Source organism: Peromyscus leucopus, chromosome 14 (genome assembly GCF_004664715.2).
Source record: "Peromyscus leucopus breed LL Stock chromosome 14, UCI_PerLeu_2.1, whole genome shotgun sequence".
NCBI lineage: Eukaryota > Metazoa > Chordata > Mammalia > Rodentia > Cricetidae > Peromyscus > Peromyscus leucopus.
In genome coordinates, this window is record NC_051075.1 from 10854131 (window position 1) to 10868213 (window position 14083).

The following is a 14083-nucleotide window of genomic DNA, read 5'->3' on the forward strand; positions in this document are numbered from 1 at the left end:
TCTAAGCCTGTCATGTACTGTACGCACCTGTCACAGCTCTCCAGTCTGCTGCTGATGGAAACTTGGATTGGTTCTACCTTTGACTACTATGAATAAAGTACTAAGAATATCTCACTGAGACCCTGTTGACAGTGTTTTAAAGTGTTGCTAAATCAACTGATAATTCTATTTTAAACATTTGAATAGCCCCCATCATGCTTTATACAGAGGACATATCATTTATAGTCCTAACAGTGTTCTAGGGTTTCACTCTCTGAAAATTTTACCAACACAGTATTTTCATTTTGTTTCATAGTAACCATCACAATGATGTGTGGATGACATCTCCCTGGGGTTTTGATTCTCACATCTCACATTCTCAGTGGCATTGAGTATCTTTATAAATGCTTCTTGGACTTTTTGTTTATCATTTCTGAAGAAATGACCACTTAAGTTTTTTATCTGCTATTTTATTTTATTTTGTAAATTTTTAATCACTTTTGTTTTGTTTTATTTTTTGAGACAGGGTCTCATTTTATAGCTATGGCTGGTCTCAGACTTTCTGTATGGACCAGAATAACCTTGAACTCATAGAGATCCTCCTTCCTCTGCCTCCTTGCTGATGGGGTTAAAGGTGTGCATATATACCTGGCTAGGATAGTTGAATTTTTGTATTTGTGTTGTAGGATATGCATATACACATGTCTATATTTATATATTGATGCTATTACCACCTCTCTATATATACACATACATATCTGTATTTGCACATAGTATCTATAACTCTCCCTTTCTTCACACATACACACAAACACTTTCTGAATACAATTATCTTATTAAATACAGATTTGTAATTATTTTCTACTATCCCGAAGTATGTCTCTCATTCTCTTGATTGTTTTCTTTCTTTCTTTTTTTTTTTTTTTTTTTTTTTGAGACAAGGTTTCTCTCTGTAGCCCTGGCTGTCCTGGAACTAGCTCTGTAGACCAGGCTAGCCTCAAACTCACAGATATCTGCCTGCCTCTGCCTTCTGAGTTCTGGGATTAAAGGTGCGCACTACCACACCCAGTTTCCATTGTATCCTTTAATGCATAAAAATCTTAAATTTTGATACAGTCCTGTCTGCTCTGTTTTTACTTCGTGCTTTTGGCATCACATCAGAGAAATCATTCAAAAGCCTGTTACAAATATGTATACCTCGTCAACGTTTGATGACAAGCACAGAGGTTAGCAATTAGATTAGCAAGGGTTAATTCAGGAGTCATCTGGATCTGCATTTACTCTGCAGTTTGTACTTATGACTGTTCTATTGTTGTCAAAGATAATTGTCAGCAAAATAAAGAAGTGTTCTCATAAAATGATGATAGGAGAAAAATTGGAAATGCCTGTCAGGAGTTTTCCTGGCCTACCCACCCTGTGTTCAGAACCTCCTTGATGTGAGCAAACTTTTGCCACTCTCCATTTTAAAGAATACTCTGGTAGGATGCAGGCTGTAGAAAGAAGTTTAGTTTGAAAAAAAAAAAAAAAGACCAAAAAAATACAATCAAGTGAGTTTATGTTTACAATGTTGAGATATGTCACAGATAACCTAAATGTTTACATGGTTAAAATACAAACTTATAAATGACAGGTGTCCCAAGTGACAGGGGCTGATAGTTCTTCAGTATGAACTGGGTTGTCCTGTGGGTTCATGCATTTGCACATGGGAGGAGTTTGCATTGAAATGGAAGACTTGCCCACATGGAGTCATAGTCTCCATTTCTCCTCTATCCCCTTCCCTGTGTGAATGGCTTCCTGCTCAAGTAGGAACGACAGCTCTCTTAAGTCTTCTCTCCCCAACACATCCCATTCATGTAGTCACTTAATTCTCTCCATTTCCCCTCTCTCCTTGTTATGACTTGCTTTCCCACCCAGGTTAACCTGCTTTTCATTGACACATTTGTTTTGACTCGCCCTCTTCCATTGGAAGTCAGGTTTCTAACACACAGTTCACTCTTGTCTTAGGTAAAACTTTACAAGATTCTCATTTGTTCTTAGGACTAATCCAGTATTGACCATCTTATCCCACAAAGCCCTTTTCTGTCATGTGCTTACTGCATCAAGCTCTTCTGTCCTCTGCTGGCATTCTTTCAGCCTTTCTCTGGGGTCTCCTTATTACCTCTCTATTGCTTATCTGTCCATGGCTTCTGAGGTTCTAGAGGTCACAAGTCACACCCTGATGTAGTCTGAGAAACAGAGTATGCAATACAATACTTAGAAAGTCAGACTGTGTTGAGTGATTGAAAACTGAATTTCATTTAGCTATATGAAATCCCCTTTTCTTTATAATTCCAAGTTTCTTATAACAACTAGCACACTCACTGTTTTAGCTTCTGAGGGAAGCTTGATTGAATTCTGAAGCCATGCGATGCAATGAGTCTATGGATTTCTGCAAGGTAAAGCTAAAGCCTTAACAAATAAGTTTATACATTCAGGAAATGATACTAGACATCTCTGAAGGCACACTAACTCATCTGAAACTTCAGAGTAGCCACCACATAGGAAATACATGCCATTGTTGGCTTTAAATCTAAATTTACCTGCCTTCTAGAATTTTATCTCTAGTAAAATTTTTTGAACTTTTAAAAATCAAGAATGGATCTTTTTTAATTTACATTTGATTTTCCTGTATGTTAGTATCATATAAGCATTTTATATATGTGAACCGTTCACTGTGAGCACGAACACCATGAAAGTAGAGAGAATGAATGCATTTGTGTTTATTTGCCTACATAAATTTCTGTTACTTCTTATCTTATTATCCACATTATGAAATATTGTTAGCACTGTAGTGAGGTGTTTTCGATGATAATTGTCATTTGATGTGAAATGATAAAGTATCTTAAAGAAATAACTTAATAGAAATTCAGATTCATAATGGAAGTAAACTGCACTCTTTGCTATAAAAACTTGTGCTTGGACATCTCATCATAAATGGTACATGTGGCAATTAGCAAGATCAAATTTTGTTGTATTTTTTAGACATACTTTTATTTACCTACCTTTGATATATATTACATTTCAGCATCTTGACTAATATAGTTCTCATTCCCTGAATCTCTTTTTGCTTCAACACATTCAATATCTCTGTTGCTTACCATAGACAGAGCTGAAAATGCACATATTTGTTTTTTCTAGATACCTATACAATTGTAAAAATAGCTTTGGAAAAGCAAGCTCAGGTCAGAAGCTTCTCACTGTGGAGTCTCAGAGAGAAACACAGCATGACAGAGAGTGGAAAGATCATGAGAAATTTGAGCTAATTCTTCCACTAGGGACAAACCATTTCCAAGCTTATATGTCATATTCCGCCATTCAACATATTGCTTCCCCCCCTGATCTATCATTATCAAAAACCATACTAGTAAATGAAACTGGGTTTTTGTTTGTTTGTTTGTTAACTATGTCTTCCTTTGTGGAGAAATAATCACTTTGTTCTCCCTCAGGTGTGGAAGTCTTCAGTACAACATGATGCCAAAACTCATTTCTTGCCTGGTGGCAACGTTGCATACTGTCACATATTACTAAAGGATGTCTTGGCTGTGAGTCTAATTACTCAGCTATAGGGAGTGCTCCTGATCTAGTAGAGGCTTTGGTATCCCACAGGTTCCCCACATACCGTTCTCTCCCCTAAGGCCTTACTTCAGAGGGAAAACACAGTAAGGGGCTTTTGTCATTCAGCAACCAGTTTTTCAAGTGTATTACATCACTGAGGAAAAATATCTTGTGTGCATGTATTTTTATGAATGATTCATTCTTTAATTATAGCACAAGTCCCTGTCCATTTCAGATAGCCATAGAAAAAAGAGGAAGAGCAGTGTTTTCCCAGGTAAACAGTCAACAACATTTAGTTCTACAGTTACTGAATCACATATTAATGAACACTGAAATTTAGTCTCAATAACTCAACATAATTAAGGTAACACATTCTTTTTTCTCTTTCCACTGACACCCAAACTGTGTCTTTGAAGATACTCTTTGGTGAACACTATTGTCTGTTTGTGGTGTTTTAAATGAGAATGGCCCCCATGAGCTCATATATCTGAATGCTTGTTTCCCAGTTGGTGGGACTGTTTGGGAAGGATTGGGAGACAAGGTCTTGTTGGAGGTTTGTCACTGGTTGTGAGCTTTGAGGTTGCAAAAGCCCATGCTGGGCTCGGTCTTCCTCCTTCTCTCTCTGCCTGTAACTTGTGGATCAGATGTAAGCTCTCAGCTACTGCTCCAGCACCATACCTGCCTCCCTGATACCGCATTCCCTGCCATGATAGTCATGGACTAACCCTTTGAAACTGTAAGGAAGCCCCCAGTTAAATGCTTCCTTTTATAAGCTGCTTTTGTCATGGTGTTTCCTCATAGCAACAGTATGTACAGTAACAGTAATGAAGCCACTCTCTGTACCCAGAGTAAACACATCTACCCACACAGCACCACCACCTCTGCAGCCCCCTCCTGACTAGCACTCTCACCTCCTGACATGTAGAGCCTACCTTTCTGCTGTGATATCTTACCTGACTCAACTTATGCTAGGGAATCTTTCAGTGCCTGGGTCTGTATTTTGACTCTTCTGGTTCAGGTGGTCATCTTAACCAGTAAACTTTGGGACCTAACTCAAGCATACATTTTACCGAAGCTGCTGATTGTAACCATGAGGCCTCAGCTCTAATTCTCTGGATAAAACGGAGCAATGTCTGCTGCTCTTTTATATGTGCTGACTGAACGTAATGCTCTACACTAGCCTGAGCTTTCGTTGTCAAATTTCTGGCAGTATACCTGAGTTGAAGACCCAGCCTATTTGGAGACCTTCCTAAATTCTTGCAGTATCCACAAACCCGTTTCCATGTATGTAAAGTATTTTCCTGACTGGATCTGAATGCTCCCTTCTACTTCTAAAATTTTATAATGTAGAATCAGCAGTAATGCATGCTGATCAGTTAGATGATACAATCACTATAGTTTTAATATAAGCTATCAATTTTCACTATTGTGAGGGTGTGCTCTTTGGTTATTGTTTTGACTCAGTCTGAAGGAATCTAAATATATACTACCATATGAAGGAACTCATTAAAATGATCAACATTATACTAAGACCTATCTCCATATAAATAATTTTAAACTAAAATCTTAGTCATAGCACCAAAAACATGTGATTGTATGTCTGTCCTACAACCTCTTATTTAGTGGCAATGAACATTTTTATTTTTCATAGACAGTTACTGAAAATGTATATCAGAAGTGAAATAAGTCTAAGAAAAATATGGCAGTCTCTCTGTAGAATTCTGTCTTTCCTGAGCCTACCTTTACCCTTTACGTCACTGGTAAAATCTTTAGAGAATCCCTGCACTATTTCTCTAAGGAGCCTGCAGATACACTGGTGTGTTAAAACCATAACTATTCAATTAGGACTCAGTTGTAAATCAGCCGAAGGCTAAGCTGTTTCAGCAGGGACACCGCCACGGAGAGTTCATTTCTTAATTTCCAAAGTAAATGAGAGCATGCATTTGAAAATAAAAACATTGCCCTGAAGCTGCAGTAAGGAGCAGAAGTAAGGCTCAGAGCCTTTGTTTCATCTCTCCTCAGTGCTTTTTGGTCCTCTTCAAACTGCAGCTTTTAATTTTCTGCTTCTACACAAGAACCTTGAAACACTCCAGATCTGTGTTCCAGGGTGGGATGTGTACGTCAGTCGGGGCAGCTTTGGAGCCTTTGGACTGTGCTTGTAGTGTTATAGTCTTTCAGAGACAGACTGAAAGCAGACATTGAGAATGACTATGATTAAAGTCACATAAAGTATGTAAATAAGTCAAAAATTGGAAGGATGCTCTACTATACCTGAGCCTCATCCCATGGTTTATAATTGTTTTTGTTGAATATGTCTGCTGTCCAACTGGAGCAATATATGTGTCTACCCTCATGTTATTTGTAGTCCCAGGAAACTTGTTACAATCATGGCTAAAATGAAAATTAACTGGGTTGAGATTTATACTTTTATACATTACATAAATATATTATACATTAAATTTGTAATAAATTTGAATTGCAAATATTATGTTAATAAAATCATTGCAATTTTAGCTCATTATACATAGGACACAGTTTGCCTAAATTAAAGAAATAGCTAGATACAGTGAAGCCATACGTGAGTATAATCTTCTTACCTAGAACACTGTAATACAGCCAGATGCTAAGTTTTTAAGTTGTTTATAGAGAAGATTGCTATGGTAAGCACATGGTAGATAAATTTGAAATTGTCTATCAATTATATTAAAAGAACATCTAGAAAATGTTAAATTTAATTGAAGCAAATGCTAGAATTTTATTATGGATTATATACCAAAGAAATTTAGATGTTCGGTCAACCACTGCTAGTTGGGGCATGTTAGGGAATGTCTAATGAGTGTCCGTCCACTGTGATAACCTGAAGTGAGAGATATCAGTGTGTATTCCTACTTTCCCTAAAAATGTCCTGCTCAATTTTTCGGAAACTCAGACTCATCTCTTATAACTCAAGACTGGCCTATCTTGTACCTTTCCATTTTAACTTTGCCAAGCCTTCTCAGAGAATCTTTTCCCCTTCATTACTCACACGGCACATAGTTTTGAGGTCTGTGTACCCACGCCATTCTGTACTCTGAGAATACAGAAATAAACCCATTTGACAAACGCCTCTCTCAATATAACCCTAATACAATGTTCTGGGTGTAGTGGACAAAACAAAAATAAGAAAGCAAACAAACAAAGTGTGTGTGTGTGTGTGTGTGTGTGTGTGTGTGTGTGTGTGTGTGTGTGTGTGTGTTGGTAGAGACAGATATGAGGTATACAAGGGATAGGAAGTGTCAGTTTAAAGCCTAGCAGGTGTTCTTATTATTTGATAGTGAAATACAATTTTATTCAACTAGAGACTTGGAAAAAAAAACGAAGAGAGGAAGCCATGCAGATACTTGGGGGGAGTACAATATTAGATAGAAATATCATAAAGCATAGAGTCCCTGAAAAAAACAGTATTCTTAGTATAATTTAGATAGAAAAAAAATGTCCTCAGAGGACATGGGATATCCATGGTGCTTCATAGGAGCCAGTAAATAGTCCAGTCCAGCATGGTAAAAGGCTCGCACTGATCTCTTGCAGAATGAGGAAGAAAAGGGAAAGAGATAAAATGGAAAGACAGCTTACAAGGCTACGCAGTAGTGCAAAAGAGATGCACTTGTAGTTCAAATCAGTGATGGCGGCCATGGGTAAAGTAGTGAGATAGTGTATATACTTAGAAGGAAGAGCTAACAGTATTTGTCAGTGAATTTTATGTGATTCAGTAGTAAAGAGGAGTCAATATTGCTTTACTGCTGTCAGCCTGGAAAGGCTAATGTAGTACAAACTGCAGGATGAGAACACATACAGAACACTAAAAAGATGGCATAATGGGTAGAAAGCAGAGAATTGGATCTTTGTTCTGTGTGTGTAGTTACTATGCACGTGGTGAAACAAGTATGGGCTGGGTATAGGTGCTTGACATTCAGAAGTTTGGAAAACACATAACACAGACATGTAAGCTTACATACATCCATATATGCACATACATTTATGAGTATATAGATACTCATGTGAACATTAATGAAATTTATATACATGAGAATGGAGGAAAGGGCTAAGGAGTGAGTCTGGATTAAGAGAAGTGTGAGGTTTGTGTTCAACATTTAGAGATCAAGGATAAGGAAATCTCTGCAAGAGAAACTGAGCACAGTCAACAGAAAACTCAGGAAAGAATGAATGTGTTCTATTTCATAAACCAGTAACATGCAATGCACACTTTCCAAGGAGAGACTGATCAGCTGTGCTATATGTGCTGATTCTATCTAACAGGGTCAGTTCTGACTGTGAAAACAGCAAGCAAATGGAGTGCATGCAAGGGGGAAAGTTAAGAAGAACAAAAGACAGTAAAAAGTATGGCAGGAGTATGGGGTCAAACTTGTGCAGTTTTATTAATATGATTGAGCCAGCAAAGAGAGAGAAGCAGGCAGTGGGACAGGAATCCCCAGAGTGCTCCCCTGACCATGGAGGGTTTAGAGAGAGGAACGTCAGACTCACAGGGGGAGGGTGTGAGGGCAGAGGCTCCAGTGCAGGGGCAGCTGAAGCAGTCAGATGCTGAGGATCTGGAAGCCGCTGGCAAGTTGCTTAATGACCGCAAGAGTCTGGGGACACGGGATGTTAGATGAAATGTGTCTTCCAATTGGAAAAAACCAGGGAGCTATGCATCTCTCGGAACAGCGTCTGCCACATACCTGTACTTAATAGATACCGAGTGAGTGGATGAGAATTAAGATGAATAGCTGTTGTGGGAATGTGCCTGTTTCAGGCGACTAAAGTAGATATTTGTTAGAATCATTTTTAGTGTTGGGAGTCTATGAATTAATAAAAAAGTCCAATAACTCAAAAGTATAATGCTGAAATATTATGATAAAATGTCATTAATTTTCCTCATCTGTACCTTTACTCCTCGCTGCCCTATTTTTTACACTGAATTCTCATCACAATCTCCCTTAAATTGATCAGCCATTGCCTTTTAATTGGTTTTGGCACTGAAAATCTTACTTGTGAGTTATTACTAATATATATTATTTACAATATATCAATGAAAATTGAGTCTTGAGAGGTATAGATGGAACTGGTCCTAACACTTTAGAATTCTTTCTAGGCTTTAAATCAGCTAAACCTCTTACCACCTAGGCAGTGGGAGGAGGTATTTACAAAGACAGGCCCAACTTGAGTCTTCATTAGTTGTTTTTGACCAGAAGGCCTTTGGTTTAAAACCAAAACCAAAATGAAAACCAACCAGAGTAAAGCAAAACAAATTCCTAGCTTTGCTGAGCTTGGTTTCTCTTAAATGCTTCCTATCGCTCTGTCGACCCTTAGCACAGCCACTAACACCCTTCAGTGTTCCAGGATCCTGACGCTCCGGTGATGCCTGGCAGAAAGTAGTACTCTTCAACATTTATTGACTAGCTCCTTTTTCAAAGCATGGCTTTGCATTTCTTCATTCTCCTAAATGGGGATCTGTCCTCAAAATCAAAACCAAATGATGGAACCAGAGTCCTTCTATAAGTAGACAATTGCAGGAGACTAGACTCTTCTAGAACACAGTCAAACCTGTTCATACACAGGTATGACTCCCTGCATAGGGACAATGCTAAGTGACAAACTGTGTAGATTAATTATCTTCCTAACTGAAGCAGTGAGTTCGCACCTTGATGTTATGTGAGCAACAGATGCTGGAGAGATCTTTAAAAAGAACAGCAATGTAACAGCCAGAGTTAAGTGGCTTCCGCAAACCGTATTCTTATAAAGTATGAATGCATTTGTTCTGGGTAATTTTGACCTTAGCTTTATATATAGGCCAGAACAAGCTCCTTATTAGTATCCAAGACCTGCTTTTGGCAACCCTAGTAGAGGTATTATTCTAATAAGAAGCATCCTTTTCTTTGTTCTTCCTTAGTCTCTGTAAGGGTGAGTATAATGATGAAACAGTTTTAACTGATATGTGCCAGGAAGCTTCTCTGGGTAGACGATTTACAGACCTGTAATTAAGACAGCTGGGATTCTAAATGTAACAAACATCTTGGAGAGCAGCAGAATGATAGCCATGCAAACAGAAACACCGGAACAAAGTCTCTGAATGTGGAATATTAAATTTGCTTATTCTAACACCTCTGATGATAAAGTAGTTGCCTGATGGCTAGACTCCACATTGTTCCTGACCTATTAACTGAGTCTGATGTGTACCTAGTTGTCACCTGGGACAGTTTAAATTAGCTTTAGCTACATTTATAGGTACACACACACACACACACACACACACACACACACACACACGCACACACGCACACACATCACACGTGTGTGTGCGCGCGCGCGCGTGCGCGCGTGTGTGTGTGTGTGTGTGTGTGTGTGTGTGTGTGTGTGTGTGTGTATGTGTGTGTGTGTGTGTGTGTGTGTGTGTGTATACAAATGTTTTTGTTTTGCTCTGTATGTCTACCTGGAAATTTCAAAATCAACTTTGTATTTGCATTCCTAAATTCCTAGTTTTTTGACTGATGGATTGGTTTATAGGCATTAAGGAGTCAAACCAGCTGTGTAACTTACTCTGAGGGAAGAGCCTTGGGTCACTATGTACATACCAAAAATGTATGCCTGACCCAGGACCCTCTTCCTCCTCCACTTCCTCCTCCTCCATCTCCTCCTTCTCCCTTCTCCCATCCTCCTTTTCCTCCTTCTCCTCCTTCTTCTCCTTCTCCTTCTCCTCCTTCTCTTTCTCCTGCCCCCCTTCTGTGGAAGTTAAGGTAATTCGAACAAGGTCACTTAGATAATGTGATAGAACCAACCTTTTATGTGGATTGTCCTCTCCCCTGGGTCCTATTGGAGTTTACTTTCTCTTTAATTATTGCCTTCCATTCAGAATTTATGATTGTTACGCTGATTTATTATTTTCCTAATAATATTTATCAGTAAATCTACCACTTGAAGATATACAAAATGACATTTCAAAATTTATTCAATGCTTATCAGATTCTTTTAGGTGAAATTTCCCATTTCAAATGAGACGAAGAATGTCCCCTGGATTAGAACTAATAATATGAAATCACTCAATTCTTTTTCCTATTTTAATATGTATTGTCCCTTTTAATAATTCATACTCAACTATAATATAATTAAAGTTTATAAAATAAAAAATCAACAACTCAAGGCCAGGCAGTGGTGGTGCATGCCTTTAATCCCAGCACTTGGGAGACAGAGCCAGGTGAATCTCTGTGAGTTCGAGGCCAGCCTGATCCAGGACAGGCACCAAAACTACACAGAAAAACCCTGTCTTGAAAAAACCAAAAAAAAAAAAAAAACCAACAACAATTTAATGGCAGTATCAGTTTTTACTTATATAGTACTTTGTAATTTATGAAATTCACAGATTTTTGTGTGACTTCTGGTTTTATTTAATAGGTAAGCTCTGATTGCATGGAAAGGTGAATAGGTAAATCTCAAATAAGTAATTTTTCCTCCATGTAAAATTTGATTAAAAAGCCCCACAGTATTGGCAAGTGTACAATACATGTTTGTAAAGTGAGTGCATATGTGTCTGTTACCTTTGCTCACAGTTAGTAACAGGCCATGCAGATTATAAGTAATCAACAGCTTTAGATTTAAAACCATGCTGTTTTGATCTAGTCTACAATAAAGCATGTAAATTGTGAGTAGTGACATTAGTAGCAATCATCACCTGCTCCTGGGAAATAAATCTCCCAGAGGTGCTGATGTTTGGGGATTTCGGCAGTGGTTTCTCCTCATGTATATTTTGCACACCATACTCCATGTCAAGAGAATGTTCTCCATTGTGAGAAAAGAACATGGAATGAGGCATTGCCTACGTGGTATCGTTATCATGGTCCAGGGATGAGCAGCTTGGGGAACAGTTTTGTTCAGGTCTCTCAGGATGACCCCCTACAATAAGCACTCATTGATTGTCATCCCCAGACTTTCAAAAGCCAATTAGACCAAGTGATAATGGGGCATTTTCAGAAGGCATCTTTCTCTTTAGTGATTTCAGAGCTTAAGACAGCTCCTCAGGATCATATGCAGAATCAAATTTCTGGACGGTGAAATAGTGTCTAGAACAAGCCAGATGACTTTCCTGTCTGTGAGACAAGGCCTTCTGTGTCAAGCATGGAGCAGATGCAGTCAGAGCTGCCCCATCCTCATACCCACCCTCCCTGTTCCCCTGCCCACTGCTGCCTCTGAAGGCCTCAGATACCCAGGAATTAAGATGAGAATTTACTCTTCTAGGCCATAAGTCATTCTGAAGAAATCTTAAGACAGACATCATAGTTTCTGAACAGTGACAGGTGGCCTAACTCTTCCAAATGCACTGTCTCTTTATTTTGTTTGATAAAACTGGCAGATTTGCTCCGTCCTGTCTTCCTTGCTCTTTTTTTTCTGGCCATTCTCATCAGGGAGCACATTTATTCTATTTAAATGTTCATATTTTTGGCTGAGTTAAATTGACAGGCTTCATCTTCCTTCTTTGGGCCTCTGAGTCTTCTGTCATCCTAAGGTGACTTTTGCCTGCTACTCTGTGTTCATTTTGTTGAAATTATTTTCGGAGTGCTGTGGGTACATCACAGAGTCAGCCTCTTTCTTCCTTTGTTTTCTTTCTCTTGACTCTGTTCTGGAAACTCCTGACAGCCGGGAGGTCAGTTGATTTTATATCACAAGGAAAATGCTGTGATTATTATAATATTTTTGTTATAATATTTGATGTTCCGTATGTCACTTATAGGGCACAGGTATTCTATTTTAGCTGGTTAGCTCTCGTAATTCCTTGTCTGTATAGACTAACTTTGCATAGAGGAGGGATTTGGATAAGATCCATGTTGTAGACTTTGCTTGGCTGTAGAGACCTTTTTATCTCTAAATGTATCTTCAGTTCACACACATCATGATGGGTTGCATCTTCTCAGTGCCTGGGTTTCTGAAGGTGCTATCTACAGAAATGCTTTGGTAGAAAAAAGTCCTAGTCCATTGCAAACAGGAAGTGCCGCTTGACCTTTTTGTGTCACTAAATGCTCTCTGTTAACTGTTTGCATTTAAACTTTGACATTAAAATTTACCAGCAAGGAACGACTTTTGAAAGATTACTGTAGTGAGATCCTAGTAACTATTTCTTTAATAGATTCAAGTGAGGTGTAATGAACTGCCTTGGAAATTTTCACAATAATTGTTTTCAATAGAATAAAATCAAATCTCTTTCAATATGAATAAAATAGGTGATGCCTGATGACACTACCAAGTTTTCTTTAGTATCTCTAAGGGATTTAAGAATATCGTGTATTCATTTAATAGTTTTTTTTTTATTTCTTTCATACATGGTTAAACATAATAATATAGAGTATTAAAATGTCAGAGTTATGCTTCCATAGATTTTAATTATATTGAAATCTGCATCAAAAGTTTACTTTACAAAAGAAATTTGAAATAATTAAGTATTATATTTTTCATAGTAGCAAAAATATTTTAAGTAATAACAGGTTTTTGACACCTCTGTGGAAGAGTAAAATTGATTTTTTAAAATTCTCTATAGCTAGTCCTTACACTGGGACCACAGGGGATGGGTTACTAGATTCTAGTCATAATGCTGTGTCTACCCATTACCTTCAACTGGTGATGTACTGATAAATTCCTCACTGATAGAACTGCCTATGTGTAATATCTGTAAGAGTTTTCTGATGACCAACTTTGCACCATATGGCTTTTTTTATTGTTCTTTTGGTCCATTTTCAAATATGAAGAAGAAGATGTGAAAATATTGGTCAGAATTCCTGTATCTACAGTCTACTTTAGGGAAATCACCTGTCTTTTTTAAATTATTATTATTCCTTTTTTTAAAAAAAGATTTATCTTATTTTATATTTATGGGCGTGTTTTTTCCTGCATGTATATATGTACACCATATTTGTGTCTGATGCCCATGGAGGTCAGAAAGGGTTATCTGATCCACCGGAACTGTACTTGTGAGCTACCATGTAGGTGCTGGGAAGCAAACTTGGAGAACATAAAGTATTTGTGATAATATTGTGTCCCCTAATATATTGTGCACCATAATAAACTTATCTGGGGTCAGAGAACAGAACAGCCACTATATTAAATATAGGTTTAGGCAGTGGTAGCACACACCTTTAATCCTAGCATTCCGGAGGCAGAGGTCCATCTGGATCTCTTTGAGTTCCATGCCATACTGGAAACAGTCAGGCATGGTGACACACACCTTTAATCCCAGGAAGTGATGGCTGGAAGCAGAAAGGTATATAAGGCATGAAAACCAGGAATTAGAGCCTTTTTAAGCTTTTAACTTTTAGCAGCAGTTCAGCTGAGATCCATTCAGATGAGGAGGACTCAGAGGCTTCCAGTTTGAGGAAACAAGATCAGCTAAGAAGTTGGCAAGACCTTTTAAGATTCGTGCTACAATTATTTTTAACCACTGAGCCACCTTTCTAACCCCCAAATACCTGACAAATACTATTTTCAATAGTAA

At 38.1% G+C, this 14083-nt stretch overlaps 1 protein-coding gene across 3 annotated transcripts in view; it reads left to right on the plus strand.

The window, feature by feature from the left end:
* The window catches only part of Immp2l (inner mitochondrial membrane peptidase subunit 2), an 862863-nt gene that overhangs the window by 513445 nt on the left and 335335 nt on the right, over window positions 1-14083 (plus strand). The window lies entirely within an intron of this gene.